Here is a 23,743-nt window from a genome sequence, read left to right as displayed (position 1 = left end):
TCCTTTGTCGTGCTGCTGTTTTGAAAACCTAAATTCAATTTTGCATACTTCAGGCTCATGTATAAATGACAGTGCTTTGTGAAGAGGAAGAAAAATTGTGCTGTACTTCTCTTGCAAGCTGAAAGAATAATAGGTGTGCATATATTAAATAGAATCTTACAACTGTCAGGGTCATGTTTACCAGCTGGAATCCTTCTACATAATGTGTGGGCAGTTTGCATGGTAATATTTAATCAAGACATTAGAACAAGTACAAGGCTGTTGATTTAAGACAAGTTTGAAGTCCACTAAAATCAGTTGTTGTACATCTGTCCTTCTGGTGGCTGTGGAAACTTCATATTTCCTTTGAGGATATTAGATGGGAATTATTATTATTAGATGGCTTAGCTCTTGGGCAAATTTTTTAAAATTTTAAAAAAATGTTTAGGGTTGTTATTGAGCTATACATTTTTCTCTACTTGTCTGCCTTTCTTCTCTCTCCCATGACAGCATGGTGCCAAAGTTCCCAGTTTACTCGGGAGAGCTTGTCCTTTCCTCCTTCCTCATTAGATTCATGGATGTCACTCTTAGGGTCCTCTTTGTTGTTTGGGTCCTCTAGAGTTGTGGACTGTAGGCTGGTTTTCTTTGCTATATGTATAAAAGCCACTTATGAGTAAATACATATATTTGTCTTTCTGTGTCTGGGTTACCTCACTCAATATGATGTTTTCTAGATTCATCCATTTGGCTGAAAAAAAAATTTTTTTTTGCTATTATGTAGTACTCTGTTGTATAAATTTACCACATTTTCTTTTTTCATTCTTCGGTTGAGGGGCATCTAGGCTGTTTCCAGGTTCTGGTTTTTACAAATAATGCTGCTATGAATGTAGTTGAGCACATGTCCTTGTGGTATGATTGAGCCTCTTTTGGGTATATTCCCAACAGTGATATTGCTGGGTCTTGAGGTAGATTGTCTCCTAATTTTCTGAAAAATCATCATATTTATTTCTAAGGTGACTGTACAAGTTTGTATTCACACCAGCAAAGGAGGAGTGTTTCCTTTACCCCACATCCTCTCCAGCATAAGCTGTCATCATGTTTTTGATCTTGACCATTCTGACAGGTGATGGAATCTCAGCATTGCTTTGATTTGCATTTCTCTGATGGCTGAGAATGTTGAGCATTTCCTTAAGTGTCTTTCAGCCATTTTAGATTCATCCTTTGAGAGCTCTCTATTTAGATCTGTACCCCATTTTTTAAATTGGATTATATGTTCTTTTGATGTCAAGTTCCTTGAGTTCTTTGTATATTTTGGAGATTAGTCCTCTGTCCAATGTGGGGTTGGAGAAGACCTTTTCCCATTCTGTAGGCTGTTGACTGTGTCCTTTGTTTTACAGAAGCTTCTCAGTTTCAGGAGGTCCCATTTATTAATTGTTGCTCTCAGCGTTTGTTCTACTGGGTTCATATTAAGGAAGTGGCCTCCTGTGAGAATGTGTACAAGTGTATTTCCCACTCTCTCTTCCGTGAGATTCAGAGTGGTTGGTTATATGTAGAGGTCTTTGATCTATTTGGACTTGAGTTTTGTGCATGGCGATAGATTTGGATCTATTTTCATTCTTCTGCATGTTGATATCCAGTTATGCCAGCATCATTTGTTGAATGTGCTTTCTTTTCTCAATTTTAAATTTTTTGCTTCTTTGTCAAAAATCAGTTGTTCATAGGTGTGTGTGTTGATATCTGTGTTTTCGATTCAGTTTCATTGTTCTTCCTGTTTCTATGCCAATACCAGGCTGTTTTCATTCTTGTAGCTCTGTAGTAGAGTTTGAAGTCAGAGATTGTGATGCCTCCAGAAGTTCCTTTATTGTACAGGATTGTTTTGGCTCTGCTGGGGTTTTTGTTTTTCCCTATGAAATTGAGTATTGTTCCTTGAAGGTCTGGGAATTATTCTTCTAGGATTTTGATGGACATTGCATTGAATCTGTAGATTGCTTTTGGCAAGACTGACATTTTTACTATGTTGATTCTATCTTCCCAAGAGCATGGGAGATCTTTCCATTTCCTGGTGTCTTCTTCAATTTCTTTCTTCAAAGATTTAAAGTTCTTGTCATACAGGCCTTCCACTTGTTAAGTTAGTGTTACTCCAAGACATTTTATGTTATTTGTGACTATTGTGAACAGTGATGTTTCTCTATTTTCTTTCTCAGCCCATTTATCATCTGTGGACAGGAGGGCTACTGATTTTCTTGAGTTAATCTTTTTCCTGCTACATTACTGAAAGTGTTTATGAGTTGTAGGAGTTCCCTGGTAGAATTTTTGGGGTTGCTTATGTAAAATATCATATCATCCACAAATAGTGAGAGTTTGACTTCTCCTTTTTTTGAATTGGATCCCCTTGGTGTCCTTTTGTTCTAATGCTCTAGCGAGGACCTCAAGAACTATATTGAATAGGTATGGAGAGAGTGGACAACCTTGTCTTGTTCCTGATTTCAGTAGGATCGCTGTGAGTTTCTCTTCATTTTGTTTGGTGTTAGCTGTTTTCTTGCTGTATATTGCCTTTATTATGTTTAGGTATGTTCCTGTATCCCTGCTCTCTCCAAGACTTTTATATTGAAGGCATGAGGATGATTTCTCTGACATATTCTTGAATTCAGTTTGCCAGTATTTTATTGAGTATTTATGCATCAATGTTCATGCATGAGATTGGTCTGTAATTCTCTTTCTTAGTGTTGTCTTTGTGTGTTTGGGGAATCAGGGTAACTGTAACCTTGTAAAAAGAGTTTGGCAATGTTCCTTCTGTTTCTATTGTATGGAACAATTTGAGGAGTATTGGTATTATTTCTTCTTGTAGAATTCTGCACTGAAACTATCTGATCCTGGGCTTTTTTGTTTGTTTATTTGTTTGGGAGACTTTTGATGACTGTTTCTATTCCCTTATCAATTATAGGCCTATTTAATTTGTTTATCTGGTCATTATTTAATTTTGGTAAGTGATATTTATCCAGAAAGTTGTCCATTTCCTTTAAGTTTTCCAATTTTATAGAGCACAGGTTTTTGAAATATGATTTGATGATTTTTGGGATTTCTTCCATGTCTGTTGTCATGTCCTCCTTTTTGTTTCTGATTTTGTTAATTTGGAAGTAACCTCAGTTTAGCTCTGCTTCCTGTAATATTGACTATAGGTTTGTTGTGTACAGCCTTTATGATTCTGAGGCATGTGCCATCTGTTCCTGAAGTCTGCAAATTTAATCACAGAGGCACGTTAAACTTCATCGCTGCCTTTTCAGCATCAATTGAAATGATTATGAGATTTCTCTCCTTAAGTTTGTTTATACAGTGCATTGTATTTGTTGATTTATGTATATCGGATCAATTTTTCTCTTTTGGATGAAGTCCAGTTAGTTGTAATGCCTAATATCTTTCATGTGTTTCTGAATCCAGTTGTGTTGAAGAATCTTGCATCTTTGTTCACCAAAGTAACGGTTGATGTTTCCTTTGCTGATGTGTCCTTCCCTGGTTTTGATAGGAGAATATTACTCTGCCCCACAGGATGAGTTTAGTAGTGTTTCTGCAATTTTTGATTGTGGAAGAAGTTAAGAAAGACTGGTATGAGATCTTCCTTCAAAGTCTGATAGACTTCAGCAGCGACAGAGGCTGCTTTTGATGACAGCTTGACTACATTGCTAATAATAAGTCTATTCGAGTTACCTACATCTTCTTGACTTAACTTTGAGATGTTGTATGAGTTTAGAAATTCTTCTATTTCTTCTGAGTTTCCAGCTTTTTAGAGTTTATGCTTTCATAGTGATCTCTAGCAATGTTCTGTATTTCATGGGTTTCTATGTTATAATAGCACCCTTTTGATCTCTAATTTTGTCAGGTTGTCTCTTCTCACTTTCTCTTTTTGTCAGATGGCTAAGGGTTTGTCAATATTATTAAATTTATGTTTTTTTTAAAAAAAACTTTTTTGGTTGATTTTGTATATAATTCTTTTAATCTGTTTCATTAATTTCTTCCCTAATCTTTTATTTACTATTAATAATCTACTATTTCTCGCTATCTACTGTGTTTGGAATTATGAGCTTGTTTTGCAAATCCTTGAGATGCATCATTAGGTTGTTTATTGGGTGCCTCTACGAATTTTTTCTTATTTGTTTGTTTTCATTTTTTAATATAAGCACTTACCACTGTAACCTTTCCTCTTAGTTCTGCCTTGGATTCATCCCTGAGGTTCTGATATGATGTGTCTTCATTATCATTTTGTCTGCAGTAATTGTAAGATTTCCTCTCTGGTTTGTTGGATGATTTACTATTTATTTAAACATATGTTATTTAGTCTCTAAGTATTTCTATGTTTTCTGTATTTTCTTATTGTTAATTTCTAGCTTTATTTTATTAAGGTCTATAAAGCAATCTCAATTTGCATAATTTATTTTGTACCTGTGGAAACTTGGTTTCTGTCCTATGGTATTATCAGTTTTGTTAAAGATCCCTTGTAATGCTGAGAAAATGCATATTCCTTATCTTTTGGGTGGAATTTTCTATCTATATCTATAAAGTTTGCCTTTAGTGTATGTAAATTCTGCAGTCTCTTTTCTTGTTTTTAGCTTGGAAAAACCTTCTAAATATGAGCAGGAAGCCCCCACGATCAGCATGTCTGACCTCTGTGGTCTTTCAGTGCTTTAGCATTTGCCTTAAGTTGCCAGGTGCTCCAATATTTGATGCACAAGTGTTCACAATTGTTATATTTTCTCAATTAATTGTCCCTTTTATTAAAATACAACCCCTTTTTATCTCTTCTAATTGTTATTGGTTTGAAGTTTACTTTGTCTGATACAAAGATAGCTATCCTTGCTTGTTTATCTTTTCCATTTGCATGGTAGTTTGGTTTCCATCATTTCATTTTAAATTTTCTGGATAACTTGGTAGCTAACTATGTTTCTTAGAGATAGCATAAAGTTGGTTCTTGTATTTTAATCCAATCCATTTGTCTATGGTATTTTAGTGGTGTGATGAGGCCATTTGCACTTAAAGTTGTTATAAAAAGGTTGTTATTTCACATAAATTTATTAGATGATATTTTGTTTTATTGAATTATTGATATTTCTTGTTTTTCTCTAGTATTTGGTTTGAGGGTTTGCTCAGTGTTGGACATGGCTGGTTTTTTCCCTAAGTCTAGTTTGTTTTCCCATTGTGTACATAAGATGTACACTTTCATAGTCACACGAAACAGTCCTTTTTTTTCCTCCCTATAAAATATTCAATTAGGAATTTTCTGCGATGCTGTCTTGGTCGTCATGAATAGTCTTAATTTGTGCTTGTCTTTAAATACCTCTGTTTCCCCATCCGTTTTGAAAGACAAGCTTGTAGGGTTCAGAATTCTTGGCCACAGTTGTTTACTTTTAGAGCTTGGAATGTTTCTCTCCATATTCTCCCAGCCTTATGGTTGCTGATGAGAACTCTGGGGTAATGCTGACATTTCTACAGTAGTCTGGGAGTTGACCCTTTTCCATGCTGCTTTTAGGATTATTTCTATACTTTGTATTTTTCACATCCTAATTATAATACGTCATGGAGAGTTTCTTATTTGGTCACATCTATTTGGAGTTCTGTGTGCCTCTTGTATTTGGATGCCTGATTTTTTCCATAAACTTATGGGATTTTTCTGCTATAATTTAACTAGCCTATCTATTCCATTTAATTTTACCTCTCTCTACTCCTTCCATACCTTAAATTGTCAGGTTTGGCCCCATGAATGCATCCCAGACTTCTTGAAAATCTCGCTCGTGCTTCTTTTTCCTCCTTATATAAGTCTGTCTATATTAGCATCTTAACTCTATTCTCCCTAAGTCTGTGTATATTAGCATCTTAACTCTATCCTCCCTAAGTCTGTCTATATTAGCACCCTAACTTTATCCTCCATAAGTCTGTCTATATTAGCATCTGAACTTTATCCTCCATCCCTGAAATTCATTCTTCTGCATGGTCTTGTCCATTAACTTTTTAAAAAAATTTGATTGACCATCTCTTCCATTTCAGATCTTTCTGCTTGCTTCTCTTCAATGTTTTCACTGCCTCACAAAGTGCTCGCTGGTCCCTCTGGAACCAGAGGTCTGGTGCTCTGAATTCTTGTCTTTTTGGTCATAAGCCTTAGTCTTTACAGGATGAGCCACCTCTCCAGTCTGGTCCTCTGCTTTCTTAAAATAGGCACTTACAACTATAAACTTATATTCCATAGGTTTTGGTAGGTTATGTTTTATTACCATTAAATTTTGGGGATGACTTCTCCAAAGAGCCATTCATTGTTCAAGAGTTTGTTGTTTAAACCCCACAATTTTGTGTATGTTCTGGGATTTTTCTTGCTGTTGGCTTAGTCTTATTCTACTGTAATGAGAAAAAAATATAAGGTATTATTTCAGTTTTTCTATATTTGTTAAGATTTGCACTATATCCTAAAAGATGATCTATTTTACATAAAGTTCCATGGGTTGCTGAAGAAAAAAGAATATTCTATAATATTTGGATAAGATATTCTGTAGATGTCTATAAGTTCATTTGGTCTAAGATGTAGTTCAGGTATTCCTATGTTTATATTTTGTTGGGATCATCTGTTGATTGAGGAGCATGACATATTGAAGTTACCCACTATGATCTTGCTGGGTCAACGTGAGATTCTATATACAGTATTATTTATTTTATGAAGTTGGAGACACTCATATTGGGCATATATGTTTAGAATAGTAATTTCTTCTTGGTTTATTGTTCCCTTAATCAATAAGAAATAACTATCTTCATTTTTTTCCCCAGCAGCTTTGGTGTGAAGTCAGGTATTTCACACCAAATACTGCTTGCTTGCTAGGGTCAGTGGCTTGGAATATCTTTACATCCTTTCACCCAGCGCTGAGATATATTTTGTGAAGACAACACATAGATGGTTCCTGTGTTTTGATTAATTCTACTAGTCTGTGTCTTTTGATTGAGAAATTGAGGCCAGTAATATTTATAATTATTATTGAAAGTGGTGTATAGATTCCTGTTATTCTGTTTATTTTGTAAGGGTTGCATTGCTTTCCTTTACCTCTTGCTTAGAGTCCTATTCCAGCCTGACTCTTGTTCTTTCCTGTGGAGACTCATTTGTTCTCTAGTCTACAGAGTTCTTTCAAGTGTCCTCCGTAGAACTGGCTTTGTGGTCATAAATGCCTTTGGCCTGTTTTTATCATGGAAACTTCTTATTTTTCCTCTAAGTGTGACAGGAGTTTTGCTGGGTATAGTAGCCTAGGCTGGCAGTTGTTGTCCTCTTCCGTAGCTTTAAATAGAGCATTCCAGGCCCTGCTGACTTTCAAAGACTTAGTTGTGGAATCTGATGTGACTTGTGTTTCTCTCTTGCCACTTTCAACATACCATTTTTGTTCTCGATATTTAGTATTTGAGGTCGTTAATCTTGGTTGTGAATTTTGCTGGGCATGCCTGTGGGTTTTTTTTTTTTAATTAGAGTATCTGAGGTGGGAAGACCCACCCTGAATCTAACTATACCTTCTAGGGGCAGCCCACATCCAATGATACAGAAGTGAGCTCTTGTGTATCTGCTTCCTGTGTGTCTATCCTGTTGCTGCATCATTTATTCGATCCAATGTCCTTGAATTGATTCCAATGAAGACTGAAGGCTCGGAGTTCTCCAGAAATCCTCCAGACCTCCAGCACCAGATTGGGAGTGCTGAGACATCCAGCCTCATGGACTGAACATCTACTGCATCCTTAGCCTTGCCATTGTGAGACACCACTGTTGGACTGCCTGGACCACAGCCTGTGAGCCAGTCTGATAAGCCTCATTCACTTTATCAATTCTAGCCTTTATAGGGTGTTTTTACTATGAACGGGGAGAAAAGGATATTTTCTGGCCTTGTCTGTTTAGTGTCCAAAATGCCTCCTACACCTGAATTGGCTTCTTGTTTCCTAACTCTGGAAAATTTTATGCTTTGATACTTTTGAAAATGTTTGCTGGATCTTTAGAATGAGCTTGTTCTTCATTTTCTACACCTGTGATGCATGCAGTTTGTCTTTTCAGAGTTTCCTGTATATTTTGGCAATCCCAACAGTCATTCTTTTTCGTCCTTTAATTTATTAGACTGTTCCTGTCGCCCTTCAAGTCTTCAGACTCAGATATTCTGCCTCCTCCTTGATCCATGCTTTTACTGTGATGTTCCCCCCACCCCAGGTTTTCCATGGCTTCACCTCCCCCTCCCCAGGTTTTCCATGGCTTCAACCCCCCCCCCAGGTTTTCCCTGGATTATTATACTGTGTTTTTAGCATCTCAGATGAATTTGCTCCAGTGTTTTCCATCTCTTTGTGGAAGCCCTCTTTTGTATCATCTACCGCCTTCCTTCTCTTGCTCAGCTATTTGTTGTGTCTTTGAACATACTTATGGTCACCACCTGAGTTCTCTATCTGGGATTTAATTATGCTGCCTTAGCTTCTTGTGTTTCTTCAGTTAATGCACTGAGATTTATGACTCTGTTGCTACTTCTTTACTTGGCTTAACTTTTTCAGCTGTATTTTTTTTAGTTGTAGTACCTGCATTGTTCTAATGGGATTTGAAGGTGGTAATTCAGGAAGTAATTCTGCAGTCTGGAGCCCCCGGTGCCTGGTGTAGTAAGTGGTACAATATCCCCTGAGCAGGGTATTAATTTAGGAAGTCATTCTGCAGCCAGGAGCCCCTGGTGCCTGCTGTAGTAAGCAGTACAATATCCCCTGAGCAGGATACTTAACTGGGGAGCATTCACAGATGTTTGGCATTGTCACAATAGTTAATTAATACAGTGACCTCTTAGACATCAAAAAGACTGGAGGATGCTGGGAGCGCTGGCACACACCCTTAATCCCAGCACTCAGAAGGCAGAAGAAGGTAGATCTCTGTGAATTTAAGGCCAGCCTGGTCTACAGAGTGAGTTCCAGGACAGCCAAAGCTATGTAGAGAAGTCTCAAAAAAAATGGCTTGGGAATAAAGAATCAAGGATAGTATGGAATATGCGCAGATTTTTAGTTAGGATTAGGAGTGGGAGGGGATGGGTAAGTAAGGATAAGGACTAGAGCAACCTTTAAAAGATGGGGTCGGTAGCAATAAGGATTAAGTATTAGATCAACTTTGAAGAAAAGAGAAAAATAATCAAAGTGGGTAAAATAGCTGAGAGGTGAGAGCTGGGTACTGCCCGGTCTACAGATTTTAGGGATTGTTGAGCTATATACAAGGTGATAACTAAGAAGTAAAAGGAAGAACTAGAGGAATCTCAGTGGTTAGAGCACTGGTTGCTCTTACAGAGAACCCTGGTTCAATTCCCTGCAGCCACATGGTAACTCACAACCATCTGGAGCGGTAGTTCTAGGGACTGGATGCCGTCTTCTGGCCAAGCACACATGGTGCACAGACATATGTGCACACAAGAGCTCACAGACAAAAAAAAATTTAAAATATTTGAAAGAAGTAAAAGGGGAGGACATACAGACAGACAGGGTAAGAATGAAGAACTGGGAGTGTGTGCGTTGAGAGGATAATAAAGAATACCGTCTAGCCGACAAGGTGGAGAACCATGAGCCTAACCCAAAGTAACGGAGTGACGTGTGAATAAAAGCAAAATCATCAGGAGACATCTGTGTAAAGGCAGAAGGGAAATTCATTAAAATTAAGAGCTAAAAGCATACCCACAGGATGAATTACTGACACAACTCTCCTGAGTTGAAAGATGACATTCTCAAATCCCTCTGGTTCTAGTAGGTTCCATGTGGTGCTGTATGGCCAAGGGGAAATGAGAGCTGTTGGTCTCTCCAACCTGAATTCTTTGGGGATCTCTGGGGCTCTGGGAGCTGGAGGCCTGCTTTCCTGGGTGGTCTCTGGCCCAGGGCTGTCCTCTGAACCCTTGGCATTCTCCTATCCTATGGTGTTCCCTGATTTCTTCTGCTTTCATGGCCCTGGAATGTTCTCTGGTCCCCTGTTGTTTAATTTGTGGGTACTTTATATATTCTGGGTATTGATCCCTGTCAGAATTGTACCTGGCAGAGATCGTCTTCCCTCACAGCTGTCTCTTCTCTGTGGTAATTGTTTCCTTTGCTGTGGGGAGCTTTTGGGTTTGATACAAGTCCATTTGTCAATTCCTGCTGTTATCCCCTGAGCAGCTGGAGCCTGTTCAGAAAGCAGTCGTTCATCTATGCTGAGTCTAGAGGTGTTTCCCACAGTAGCTTCAGAGTTTCAAGTTTACCTTAAAGTCTGTAATATGTTTTGATTTGGGTACAGAGTAAGGAACGGGCTTTGTAATTCTGCCTGCAAATATCCAGTATTCCCAGCTCACACGCTGAAAGACTGCTTTCCCCGATGATTTTGTCCCTTTCATAAGAAACCAGGAGCTGTAGTGACAACTTAGCAGGTAAGGCACTGGCTGCGCAAACACTATGTCTTGAGTCTGGTGCTCATGAATGGTGGTGTGTACATGGAATCCCAGTGCTGGCACAGAGAGACAGAGAACTCCACAGGGCTCTCTGGCCAGCCAGCCTTGCATGACTGGTGAGTCCCAGGTCCCAGTGAGAGATTCTATCTCAGAACAAGGTGGTGGCTCCTGAGGAATCACATCCAAGATTGACTTCTGGTCTCCACAAGCATATGGACATATATACATGGGCACACACACACACACACTCTCTCTCGCTCTCTCTCTCTCTCTCTCTCTCTCTCTCTCTCTCTCTCTCTCTCTCTCACACACACACACACACACACACACACACACACACACACACAGATGCACACAGGCACACATACCACACGCACCCTCAAGAAAGAAAGAATTAGATAGTTGTCACTGTGAGGACTCATTTCTAGGTCCTCTAACCCATTCATGTGGTCTGTAGGTTTGTTTTGTGATGGTACAACATCTTTGTTACTATAACCTGATATTGTAATTTGAGATCAGACATCAAGATCTTTCCTTTGTTCTTCTTTTTAAAAATAAATACCCATTTATTTAAGCTCAGTGTTAAGTTTCTAGATGGTTTTTAGCCCTACCCAGTTCTTTTTTTCTTTATTGTTTTATTCAGCCACACATTTTTGTCTGCTCCCTTCCCTTCCTCCCTTCCCCTTCTACCCTGTCCCATGACCCCCATGCTCCCAATTTAATCAGGAGATCTTGTTTTTTTCTCCTTCCTATGAAGTTTCATGTGTGTCTCTCTTAAGGTCCTCTTTATTCTCTAGGTTCTCTGGGGTTGTGGCCTGTAGGCTGGTTTTTCTTTGCTTTATATCTAAAGCCACTTATGCATGAGTACATATTATATTTATCTTTCTGGGTCTGGGTTACCTCACTCAGTATGCTTGGTTTTCTAGATCCATCCATTTGCCTGCAAATTTCAACATGCCATTATTTTTTACTGCTGAGTAGTATTTCCATTGTGTAAACGAACTACATTTTCATTATTCATTCTTCAGGTGAGGGGTATCTAGGTTGTTTTCAGGTTCTGGCTGTGACAAACAATGCTACTATGAGCATCGTTGAGCACATGTCCTTGTGGTATAATTGAGCATCCTTTGGGTATATACCCAAAGGTGGTATTCCTGAGTCTTGAGGTAGATTGTTTCCTAATTTTCTAAAAGATTATGATACTGATTTCAAAAGCAGCTGTAAAAGTTTGCCCTCCCACCAGCAATGCAGAACTGTCCCCTTTACCCACAGCCTCTCCAGCTAAGTTGTCATCAGTGTTTTTGATCTTGGTCATTCTGACAGGTGTAAGATGGAATCTCAGAGTTGTTTTTATTTGCATTTCTCTGATGTCTAAGGATGTTGAGCATTTTCTTAAGTGTCTTTCAGCCCTTTGAGGTTCATCTGTTGAGAGTTCTCTGTTTAGGTCTGTACCCCATTTTTATTGGATTATTTGTTGTTTTGATGTCGAATTTCTTGAGTTCTTTATATATTTTGGAGCTCAATCCTCAGTCCACAGTGGGGTTGGTAAAGATCTTTTCCCATCTGTAGGCTGCCTTTGTTGCTCTTTTGTTCAGAATTGCTTTCTCAAATTCTGGATCTTTTGTGATTCATTTTACCTTAATATTTATTATTCTGGGAAGAATATCTTTGGAATAGTGGTATATATATATTATTGAGTCTATAGATCCCTTTTGCTTCACCCTATAATCATTTTCATAGTGTTAAAATTTTTATATTTTCTTTTTATGTGCATGGGTGTTTTTTCTCTGTGTAACACCTATGTTTTCAGTGTCTATGGAGATGAGAAGTGGGTGTTGGATCCCCTAGATGTAATGCCAGACTCTTTCTGAATTTTTGTTTAATATAGGCTCTTAAAACTATAAATTTTCTGTTGTAATATGAGGAGCAACGGGCTATGTTCCTGGCATCCGGCCGCCCATATAGCTAGCTTATGCCCTGAAATAATTACACGGAAACTGTATTCTTTTAAACATTGCCTGGCCCATTAGTTCCAGCCTCTTATTGGCTAGCTCTTACATATTGATCTAACCCATTTTTAATGTTTTGTGTAACCCACGAGCTGGCTTATCAGGGAAGATCTTAACCTGTGTCTGTCTGGAGTGGGGGAATCATGGCGACTCTCTGATTTAGCTTCTTTCTCCCAGCATTCTGTTCTGTTTTCTTCGCCTACCTAAGGGTTCGCCTATCAAATGGGCCTAGGCAGTTTCTTTATTAATAAAAAATCACTCTTCGGTGGCTCCCAAGTTATGGGCAAGTCTTTTTCACTTTCATTTAATTCTTCATTGGTCCACCATCTCTCAGTCTTATGTTGCTCAATCTCCCCATACTATTTTCTTATTGAATTCTGATTGTATTCCATTATGGTTTCATAAAGTACAAGAAACTATTTCAGGTTTTTTTTTTTGCATTTGTTAAGACTTTTCTTTGTGGCCTAAAATATGAGAATTTCATAGAAGTTTTTAGGAACTTTTGAGACGAATGTACAGTCCTTCACTACTCAGCAAAATGGCCTGTGAACAGCAAATGTTTTTTAAATTCATCTGGTGTCTGCTGATGTCTAAGTCTGTAGTTTCTTTGTTGCTTATTTTCTCTGGGTGATCAACCTTCTGATGAGGGCAGGGGACTGAGATCCTAAACTGTTATTGTGTCTGGGCCCATCTGCTCGTGTATGTCCAGTAATGCTTGTTTTGTGGACTAGGATGTCCCGGTACAGTCCTATCACTGAGTAGATTATAGTTATGTACTGAAAGATAGGAATACGCACACACATGGACACACACACATGTATAGGTATGTAACAATTATTGAAAAAGAGGTCATAAATTTGAAAGAGAGCAAGGAGTATGTGGGAGGATTTAGAGGGAGAAAAAGGAAGGGGAAAATGATGAAATTATACTATAATATCAAAAATCTATTACATTTATTTATTTGTCTGTGTGCATGCATGTCTCAGGGCTGACCATTTGGTATTGGATATCCAGTTGGTGTGCTCCTCCCTGGGAAAGACTATATCTTCAGCTCTGTGCATTTCAGCACATCTGCCTAAGCACGAGCTGACCAAAGGCAACAGCAATAGACAAGCTGACATGGACAGGGGACGCCTCATAAGGGCTCAGCCCTACATAAAGAAATTTTAAAGAAAAATTTGGACAGGAGAGATGGCTCAGCAGTTAATGGTATGTACTGCTCTTGCAGAAGTCCCAGCTGCCCTGTCCGGCAGCTCACAACCATCTATAATTTCCAGCCCACCTCTGACCTCTGTGGGACTTGCACTTACATAGATACACAGAGATAAACATAATTGAAAACAGAATTTAAGAAAAAAGAAAAATATTTTTCTGCATCGATCTCTTTCATTGGGTTCAGGGACAACATTGTCCCACAAGTCCCTGAGCCACCCACCTCCTGATACATTTTGTTTTCCTCTCCGTTATTCAGACAGAACCATTTCTGTTGGCCTTGAACCAGCTCACTGACCCTGCCCTCCATCTTCTTCATCCTGCTGTGACCCCACTCCGGGTCATTATTTCAGATACTGTCTCCCCACACCCTTCAATTCTAGAACTTTGATCTAACTGGTTTCTAACTAGCCTCTGATTTGAAAATATTTTTTCATTTACAAACATTTTCAAGATGAATACTGTTCATTTCCACCTACCCCTTACCCAGAACTTTCTCTCTGACGCTAATGCCCACGTCATGGTATAGCAGCTGTGCCCGTCAATGCTAATGATGGCTTCATGGCCTTGGGGACCCTGGTGCCCTGGGAAGGCTCCAGTCCCTGCAGAGACTGCCCCAGCTCTTGCACACTCGTATCTTTTAGGCCACACTACATCCCGTGGCTCTCTTATAGCTATTTCTCCTTTGTTTTCCCTTTGATGTTCCCATTTGCATCAAGATTCTTGGTGCTACCTGAGTAGAGATTGCTCAGACAGCTGATTTCCGGTCTTCAATAACGTGCACACGAAGCCCACCTCCCGGCACCTTGGCCTCCGCTGTGTTTGCTTCTTTGCCTTGTTCTTTGGTGTTTTCATTTCGTCCATTGATTTTCTTCTTGATAGACTGAGTAATGTTTCATTTTTTTCCTGGATGTTTGTCTGTGTTGTGTAAGAAGAATGAGTAAATGGTAAAAACAATTTGGAGAATGTACATTTTCTCTTCTTCCTCCTGCTCTCTGAGCACTCTTCCTGTCCCCCTCCCCCTCGCCCTTTCTCCCTCCTTTTCTTGCTCCTTCTTCTTTTGTCCTTACTCCCTTCTTCTCTCCCACCCTTCTGCCTACTCCTCTTCTTCTTCCTTTGGCAATCTAACAACCATCCCACCTCATTCACACTGCAAGCTCCCGGTTTCTTCCTGTAGAAGCTGACTCTGGCGTCAGCTATGTCCTCAGAGTCTGACGGCGCTCTTTGTGTCTCTCAGAGACTAGCCTGGACTTGAATGATGGTGAGTACTGTTGCTCAGACCTTTGACCTCCAAGTGCTTTGGCATTGCATTTTGGGCAAGAAGAACAGGGCTCTTCTGCTAGAGTCCAGCTGCTCTGTGTCAGAGGCTGGAGCATCTTCAAGGGGCAAAGCTGGGGCAGCCTGCTCCTCTTGTATATCAGTTACTCTTCCCACCGCTGTGACAAAGGCAACCAAAAGGTCAAAGGGTTTGTTTGGCTTACATTTAAAGGGACACCGTTCATCACGGCAGGACGCCAGAGCTGAAGGAGCTTGGGCATCTGATGGAACTGCAGCAGCATCAGGAAGCCCATTTCCTCATTTTTAGGCAGCTCAGGACCACAGCCCAGGATCTGGTGTCACCTCATTCCGGGTGGGTGTTCCCTCCTCCCTGGAAACACCCTCATTGTGTGCCTCCATGGTAACTCAAAATCCAGTTAAGCTGACAATGAAGATTGACCATCATACCTCAGTTTCCTCCTTCAGTCCAGGGGCATTTTTAGGCAATTGGCTTTTGTATTATTGAAGGTTCACATTTATTTCTAGATTTTCAACAATCGCTGACACTATGCTCGGCCCTTGGGGGTTTCCTGAGAGGTTCAGATGCTTACTATTTTCTCCAGTGCCAAGAGAAAGGGTTGGGTTGTGAATGATAGACTCATTGGGACAAAGATCACATGGCAGGATGGGGAGGAGCCTCGAGCGAGCGGGTGCAGAAAGGTGCCCTGGTGCACCTTAACCATACACTACATAGAACCTCCTTTTATACCAGTGGCTTCTCTGTGTGAAAATGGGTTCCAGGTAAATGGGTGAGTGGAGACCGCTTCTGAGGAGGCTGGGCTCCTTCACGGATATGGATTCTGCTGAACTCTTTGCTCAGAACTCCTCATGAAGGCCTCCATGGCGCTCCAAGACTGGCTCAGCTCCTGCTACACTCCACCTCCCAGCTCACTGCTTTCCTTCATCCCACTCTGCTTTCCAACGACAGGGGCCTCGATGCTGTCCCTTCAGTCTGTCACTGCCTTTCCTAGCTGCACGCGCATTCCTTCTGTCTGCATAAATTTTCCCTATCTTCTGCTCCATTAAAACTTGCATCTCTGTACTCTTAGCTCAATTAGTTGCCCCTTAAAAATAATTGTGTGTGTGTGTGTGTGTGTGTGTGTGTGTGTGTGTGTGTGCTGTATGTGGATAAGCACGTGTGTCATGGGGAGCATGTGGAGCTCAGAAGCAACTTTGTGCAATCATCATCTCCTTCCTTCTTGACGTGTGCTCAAGAGATCAGACTTGGCTTATCTGGCTTGCACAGCAAGTACTTTTGCCCACTGAGCCATCTTTCCAGCCCACCAGCTGTCTAGTCTTTGAATGATGGCTCCAAAATGTCCTCATCACATCACCTGCCAAGGTTTTGGGGAGGCTGTCACAGTCTTTAGTGTCTTCGTTTGTGTGACAATTTGATGAAGACCCGCCCCCACCCTACCCCAGCTAGGCTGTGGCCATCGTGAAACTGGAGATTATCTTTTCAGCATTGCCTTTTGGCACTGACACTGAGGAGCAGTAAGACGCATGCTTGGTAGATGAATAAATATGAATGCACTCAAAGGTGAGGAGAGAGATGACGTAGCCCTTCTGCTGTCCCCACATCTGCCAGCTATTTATTTATAGCGTGGGAGGAAATGGGACCATGATGTCTCCCAACCACAGAAGGATGTGATGTCTTCCTTTGGGGGTCTCAAGGAGCCGTGTGTGGCTGTCTTGTTTGGAGTTCCCAGGGCTGAGTGACAGCTGATTGGAGCAAGCAGAGCAAAGGGACAGAGGTGGGTCATCTGGGAAGGGAGGAAGCTGAGACCCAGGCCCTGGCCTCTGTCCCTCCGGGCTCTTCCCTCCTCCCCGCCTCAGTAATGTCTCTCTGGGCAAGAACATTTAAACATTTAGCCAGTGCATAATGGATGCCTAACACATGGAGAAGGAAGCTACAACATCACTGGTCAAACGCTCAGCCTTCCAGGAGGGAGCCCTGGAGATGTCCTCCTGGCTCAGGTGGGGCCTTGACTGAAAGAGTGTCCCATCCAGCCCAACAGCTCTCGGCGAGGAACAGAACAGGTGTGTTCTGTGTTAGAGGATACCTCAACAGGTCACCAGGCATGCCACACAAGTGGAAGACTTGGGGGAAACTCCAAGTCTCCAGGTTACTAAGACGAGAGTGTTGGTCTCAGTTCTGCTGGCTTCTTGGCCCGTGCACTGTCCCCAGACCAGCTGACTTTCCCAGCAGAGTAGCCCAGAGCCCATCCTTAGTTATTCTTTGCATGTGTGTATTTATGTCTCTGATATGTTCAGGTATGTATACACATGTGCACGAATGCATGTGGAGGCCAGAGGTCAACTTTTGTGCCTCAGAATCCATCTTCTTGTTTGTGTTTTGAGACAGAGTCTCCTGCTGGTCCAGGGCCTGCTGTTTAGGTTAGGATCAAAGAACAGCTCCTATCCTCACACCTAGAACTGGGATGGTAAGCAAGCCACCTTGCTGGCTTTTTAGGTGGGTTCTGGGGATCAAACTCAGGTCCTCCTGATTGTGTTGCAAGCACTTTACCAAGTGAACCATCTCCCCAGCCTCTACAAAAATATGTATTATTTTTATTGTGATAAAAATATACACAACATAAAATTTACCATCTTTCTCAGTGTTGAACTATTACAACCACCCCTACCTCCCACCTCCAGAACGCCATTGATTCTGTTCAACAAAACGTCATCAAACTAGTTCTCTCTCCTTGCTTCCCTCAGCCCTGAAAGCACCCTTCTTGTTCACCTTTGAACTGGTGAATGGGATGGTAACTGGCTTGCTTCACACGGCAGAATGGTCCCAAGGTTCATCCACATTGCTGTTTGAGTCTGGGCTGCCCTCCTCCCTCAGGACCACTTCATACACATTGTAGATGTTTGCATTTGCGCCCTCATCCCTCCACACCTGCTACACTCGCACCTGTGTTTAGCTACTGCGAACGACACAGCTACAACCATGGCCTACATACATCTCTCCGAGACCCTTGCCTTCGCTTCTTGGAAGATGTCCTCAGAAGGAGAACTGCTGTGTCATGGGATAATCGTACTTCAACTTTTGGAAGAGCAGCAGGCTGTGTCCCCAGTGCTCATGCCACGCGACATGCCAGCCCGCGTGACGGCTCCAATTTCCCTCCAGCCTCATCAACATTCATTATCTCCTGGGTTCCTTGCATAGCAGCCGCCCTAATGGGTGTGAGCTTGTATCTCGCTGTAATTTTGTCTTGCATTTTTCTAACCATTAGTCACGTTGAACATCTTTTCATGCGCTCATTAGCCATTTGTGTATCTTCTTAGGAAAAATGTCTATTCAACTCCGTCACCCGTTTTTGAATTAGGCTGTTTTCTGTTGTCACTGTTTCCTAAAGGCTTTGTTATTGCTGCTGCCTTTGCGATGAGCTTGCACTGTGTAGCCTGACCCGGCCCCCAGCTCACGATTCCCCCAGCTCAGTCTCCAAAGTAGCTTAAATTATAGGTGCCTGCCATTGTGCTCACCTAAATTGGTCTGTCTCGCTTTGGGGGAATGAGAATGGGGAGAAGAACCAGGGCTTTGTGTCTGCTAGACAATGCTCCGCTACATAATTTGAGTTATAGGTGTTTAAGTATTCTGGGTCAGTCCCTTATTAGATATGTAATTTACAAATGTTTTCTCCTTTATATTCAGTTAATAGTGTTTTGGCTATGTCTGCTTGAGGGTGTGTATGTGTTCAAGCACACTTGTGGGAAGACACACATGGAGGACAAAAAAGCAGCTTTGGGTATTATCCTCTATTTTCATTGTACCTTTGGAGAGAGATGGAGTCTCTCACTGAACCCAGAACTCACGGGTTGAGCAACGTGAGCAGCAGGCCCCAGGGCTCCTTCTGTCTAAAGCTCCCGATGTTGACTGTATCTGTCCATGGGGCTGGCAATGACCTGTGGGTCTCTTGCTTGTGTCAGGGTAGTTTCGTGCTCCAGCCATAGCTCCAGCCATAGGAGTCCTTTGGGATGCACGACATTTTAGGATTTTCACCAACTATGATTTTCTTTTCTCTTTTCTCATCATTGTTGTTGCCAGTGCTATTGAGGTCACATCCCAGACATCACTACCAAACAATGCCACGAGGCTTTTGTAGGGCTTTTGGATGCAAAAACTGAGGCTCAGAGCCCAGGGCCACATGCATAGAGCATCCTGAGTATTTGTTCATTGGTGTCTTGGAAGCGCCATCTCTGGCCATACACAGTCTGGCCCACTGGACTCACCTCTCATGTGCAGTTTTTGGGATGCTACCCTGTATGGGGTGGGACAAATGGCAGAGGGTATGAGTCAGATCTTGTTGCTCATAGGGTATCCTGGATCTCACGTCCCTCACTCCGCACTCAGGCATCAGGGATCTGTGTAACCTTGAGTCTCTGTAGACTCTGGATAGGACAAGATCATAGCATATAGACAAGGGTCCTGGCTGTCTAGCAAGCTGAAAACTGCTGGTGACATGTTAGCTACTCTTGGGATGGCTCATGGTACCCTGTGGTTGGGATAATGCCAGTCTCTGAGGTAAGCCCTAGGCTTTATGTTCTCCCCAGGCAGGTCCCCTGGAATCTACACACAGCTTCCTCCAGCCTCCAGCAAGGCAGTTTTGTCTTCTTTTAACAACTGATTTCTAAGGTTCAGCATGGGAAGACACTCCCAAGAGAGGGGTCTGTGGTTCAGGGTGTTTACATGCAGGTGGGGCCTGCTGCTGGGGAGTGAAGAAGCTAGTTAGAGCTCCAAGCCGTTGAGTGCATAGTAGTCTAGGCACGGGTATGAATCTCACAGAGATTCATCCAGACCATGACAAACAAGGAAAGGTTCGTGGGAGGGAATGAAGGTTCATCCTCCCCCCTCACTACCCCAGAGCAGGGCAGGGCCAGCCGACAAGAACAGAGACTTCTGGCTGGAGGCACCTTTTGTTCTGAAGGCAGATTGGGAATAAGAAGCAGGCTTCTGAGCCTTTTGAGTTGGGAGGTTTGATTTTGCTTTTCTGACTATAGCATCCTCCCTGGATTGATCTCAAAAAAAAAAAAAAAAAAAAAAAAAAAAAAAAAAAAAAAAAAAAAAAAAAAAAAAAAAAAAAAAACCTCAGGACCAGGGCCCAAAGGAAGCCAAAACGGCATTCAGATCAGGCATGGATATGGACAGGTCTTCTCCTCTAAGGATGGTGGGGTTTGCACCTGTCCTCTCTGCCAGTCCCCCTAGCAGTGGCTGGACCACAAACCCCAAGCCTCTTGAAGTGGAGAAAGTTCTGGGCTCTGGAGGTGCTTGGAGGCAGCCCCCCCCCCCAATCTGAGCCCTATCTTGGTGCTTCGCAGCAAGACCAGTGTGGGGGCGGAGGCTGGAGTGAGCCAGCTGCAGGGCTTGTCTTCCGAGAGCTGAGAGGATGACAGTACCCCACATGTGCGCGGGGCTGGTACTTTTCCAAGGGCTTTTAAACGCATTATCTTGTTGGAGGCTCATTTGAGGCAAGGACTCAGAACAGACTGGAAAACAACTCATTTACCGAGTCCTGAATGGAGAGGAAGCTGAACGCAGCGTGTATTTTTGCTGGATCTCAAACCAAAACAACCTTTTGTTAAAGAACAAACAAACAAACAAAAATGCTCAATGCTAATTCATCAGGGAACACAATCTAAACTGGAGGCTCTGGGCAGGAAATCACAGTAGAAAATTCAACAGGCATTTACTGGGCAGGAGGGGCCTGCTGGGATCACAGGCCAGCTCCCCATGGAAAGCTTTTGGGGGGCACAACAGCATGTCCTTGCTGCCAGGGCACAACCTTCCAGGAAGACCTCCAGCTGGGGAACTCACTGGAGATATTGGCAGGAAGTGCTTTAGGAGTGAGCTAGGAGCAGAAGTGGGGGAGGGGAGGTTAGGTTGGTGTAGGGGATGTACCTGAACAGGATATCCTCTTGGGAAGGGCTTGGTAGAAAAGGTTTAGGGACAGGTGTCTGATGTTACCAGCCTCTGAAGGAATCACACTGAGATGTATTCAGTAGGGGTGGGGGTTCCCCTAATTATTCATTGGTACAACCCCTGTAGAAATAACTTCCAGGTGGCTCCCTTCTTTTAAAAAATATTTTTGTATGTGTTTGGTGTGTGTGTATGGATTCAAACGTGCGCACCTGTGTGCGTGTGTGGGGGGGAGGATGTGGATATGTGGGTACTCGTGTTTACATACAGAAGACAGAGTTTGACACTCAGTGTCCTTCCTCAACTGTCTGTCTAATTTGTATCTCACTCGTTTGCTGGACAGGCTGATCAGCAAGCTCCAAGGATCTTCATGTCTGTACCTCTCAGAGCAGGGACTGAAGACACACACTGCTGTGCCTGACTTTCCCATGGGTGCCATAAATCCAGGGCCTTCTGCTTCCGTGCAAAGACTTTACTGGCTCAGCCATCTCTCCGGCCCCTATCTCTTCCATCTCAAAGGGCCTCAGAGGCCACCTCAGCACTCTTTAGGGGCAGGAGCATAGACAACTCCCTAAAATACTCATCGTGTCTTGGAAGGGGCCATTCTCCTGCTGCGGTGACTTGGAGAAGCCCTGGACCTTCCAAGGCCCAAGTAGCAGCAGGTGATTGGCTCTAGTACTGCTCTCGCCTCGGTTCCTCCCTGCAGTCTGGACCTAGCTTTGAGGGGATCTGTCCTCTGGGGAGACTGTTGGAGGCAGCGGTGCTCAGAAGTGGTGCTATGAAAAGGGGTGGATCAAAGGGTGAGGGATAGCTTTCGCCGTCAACGTAACATAACCTAGCGCCATCTATGAAGGGTCTCCGTGAGGGGTTATATACAGCACGGGTTGCCTTAAGTTAAATAATTTGGGAAGGCACAACCTACTGTGGGTGGCACCATTCCCTAAGCACCTCGAGCTGAGTACAAGCATGCATGCGTTCATTTCTCTCCCCTCTTTACTGTGGATGGGATGGGACCGGCTGCTTCAGGCTCCGCTGCCATGGCTTTCCACTGTGTAGCTGAGAATTCTAAGCTAAAGTCCTTTCTCACCTAAGCTGTTCTGCCAGGTTTTTATCAAGAGAAAGGGAACTAGGCAGGGTGCTAACTGGACTGGTGGAATAGCCACTGAGGAGCTCACACTGAGTGCTGGGGTGGCAAGGCCTGATGGGCAGGAACAGGTTTTGAAGGGCACTCCCTCTGCTTCCCAGCTGCCACGAGGTGAGCAGCCTCCGCGGCTGTCTGCTCCCACCGCTGCCTTGTATCTGCTGCAGATCAATGCAACAAGACAAACTGGATGGAGCCCTCTGAAACCATGAACCCAGATGAACATGTCTGCTTTCCTATTGGTTCCCTTGGGTATTTCGTCAGCTATGGAAAGCTGTTCAATGCCCTTTTGCTGGCACAGAGAGGGAGAACTGATTTGGGGGAAGTGACTTCTTATGGTTCTTCAACCTGCGTGGGGTACCTTCATGGCTATTGACAACTCCCTTTTCATACAGCCCACTCCCTCAAGGTATAGATAGCATGGAGACTGGCCAGCTGTCTCCTGCAAGGCAATGGTCCAGATGAGGTACTTGGGCCCATGGTTATAAGGACTATCCAGACACTGGGTGACTGGGGGCACAGGACTGTCCAGAGAAGGTGAGCTTGGGCAAGATACCCCTAGCCAGAAAATCCATGGCTTCCAGCCCCCACCACCATGCTTCTAAGCATCTTCAGGCCATTTACACTGCTCCCTAAGGGGTCTCAGGTATGTGTCTCCATGTTCCCTTAGCACTGGAAACACACAGGCTCCTGGTATTGGCTCCGCCTAAAGCTCCCTAAGTTAACAGAGAGGAAAGTCATCTGTGCTCTTCCAAGCTCCCAGCATGGAAGCTGAAGGTTCTACTCCCTCCTTGAAAGTGCCAGGACTCCACTGTGGTGATGGTGGTAACAACCACAGCCTACCTCAGGGTCAACTACTCCACTGTTCCACGGTCAGGATGCCCTGCCTAGGGAGTGGTCCTACAAAGGGTAGCCTGTGTCTTTCTGCAGCATTTAACTTAAGACAACTCCCCAAAGACATGCCTCCAGGCCAGTTCAGTGCAGACACTCCCTTGCTTGAGACTCCTTTCCAGGTGGTTCTAGGTTGTGTCAAGTTGACAGTTAAAGCCAACCATCCTCATGGTGGTGGTGACGGCCCAGCTGCCTCTGCGCGTCTTTCCCATCCGCACAGGGAAGGCACATGTCAGAATTCTGTGCAGTTCTCCAGAGCCCAGGCTGCATGACTCTAGGGGTGTCCATGTGCCCCAATAGTTGTCTTGTGACTCCACTGGGGTTCGAGCAGCACTTGGGGAAGCAGTTGTATCCTTAAGCCTGCTGGCCCTGGGGAAAACAGAGCCTTTGGCTCACCCCTGGAAGCCCTAACACTGGGCATGCCATCCATGCCCTGAGCCTGCAGCTGGTCCCCAGCTGGATTCCTAACCCTGTAGCCGCCTTTGTGTCCACACAAGGGAGACTCAGTTCCTGGGCTGCTCTGTGACCCTGCTTCCTGTGTCCACATGGGCACAGCTCCCTAGATGGGGAAGGGGAATGATGGTGCCAGCTGCCCCAGAGAAGGAGCCAGACCACCTCAGTGACCCCTACCTCCTCTGGGGTGTCTCTAGGGGAAGCTGGTGAGAGCTGCCTACTGCAAGCAATTAAGTGAACTAATGACCCATGAAGGCTCCTGCCCTCCAGCCTGACCAGCCTCTCCCTGCGTAGAAGCCCACAGTTTCTCACTCATTTGGCCACTACCCACAATGACTAGAAATTGTCACACAGGGTTTCTCATTTAGGGCTGGGACCTAGGAGT

Source organism: Alexandromys fortis, unplaced genomic scaffold (assembly GCF_014885135.2).
Source record: "Alexandromys fortis isolate MF-2015 unplaced genomic scaffold, M_Fortis_MF-2015_v1.1 scaffold_81, whole genome shotgun sequence".
NCBI classification, from domain to species: Eukaryota; Metazoa; Chordata; class Mammalia; order Rodentia; family Cricetidae; genus Alexandromys; species Alexandromys fortis.
This window is presented reverse-complemented; position numbering follows the sequence as displayed.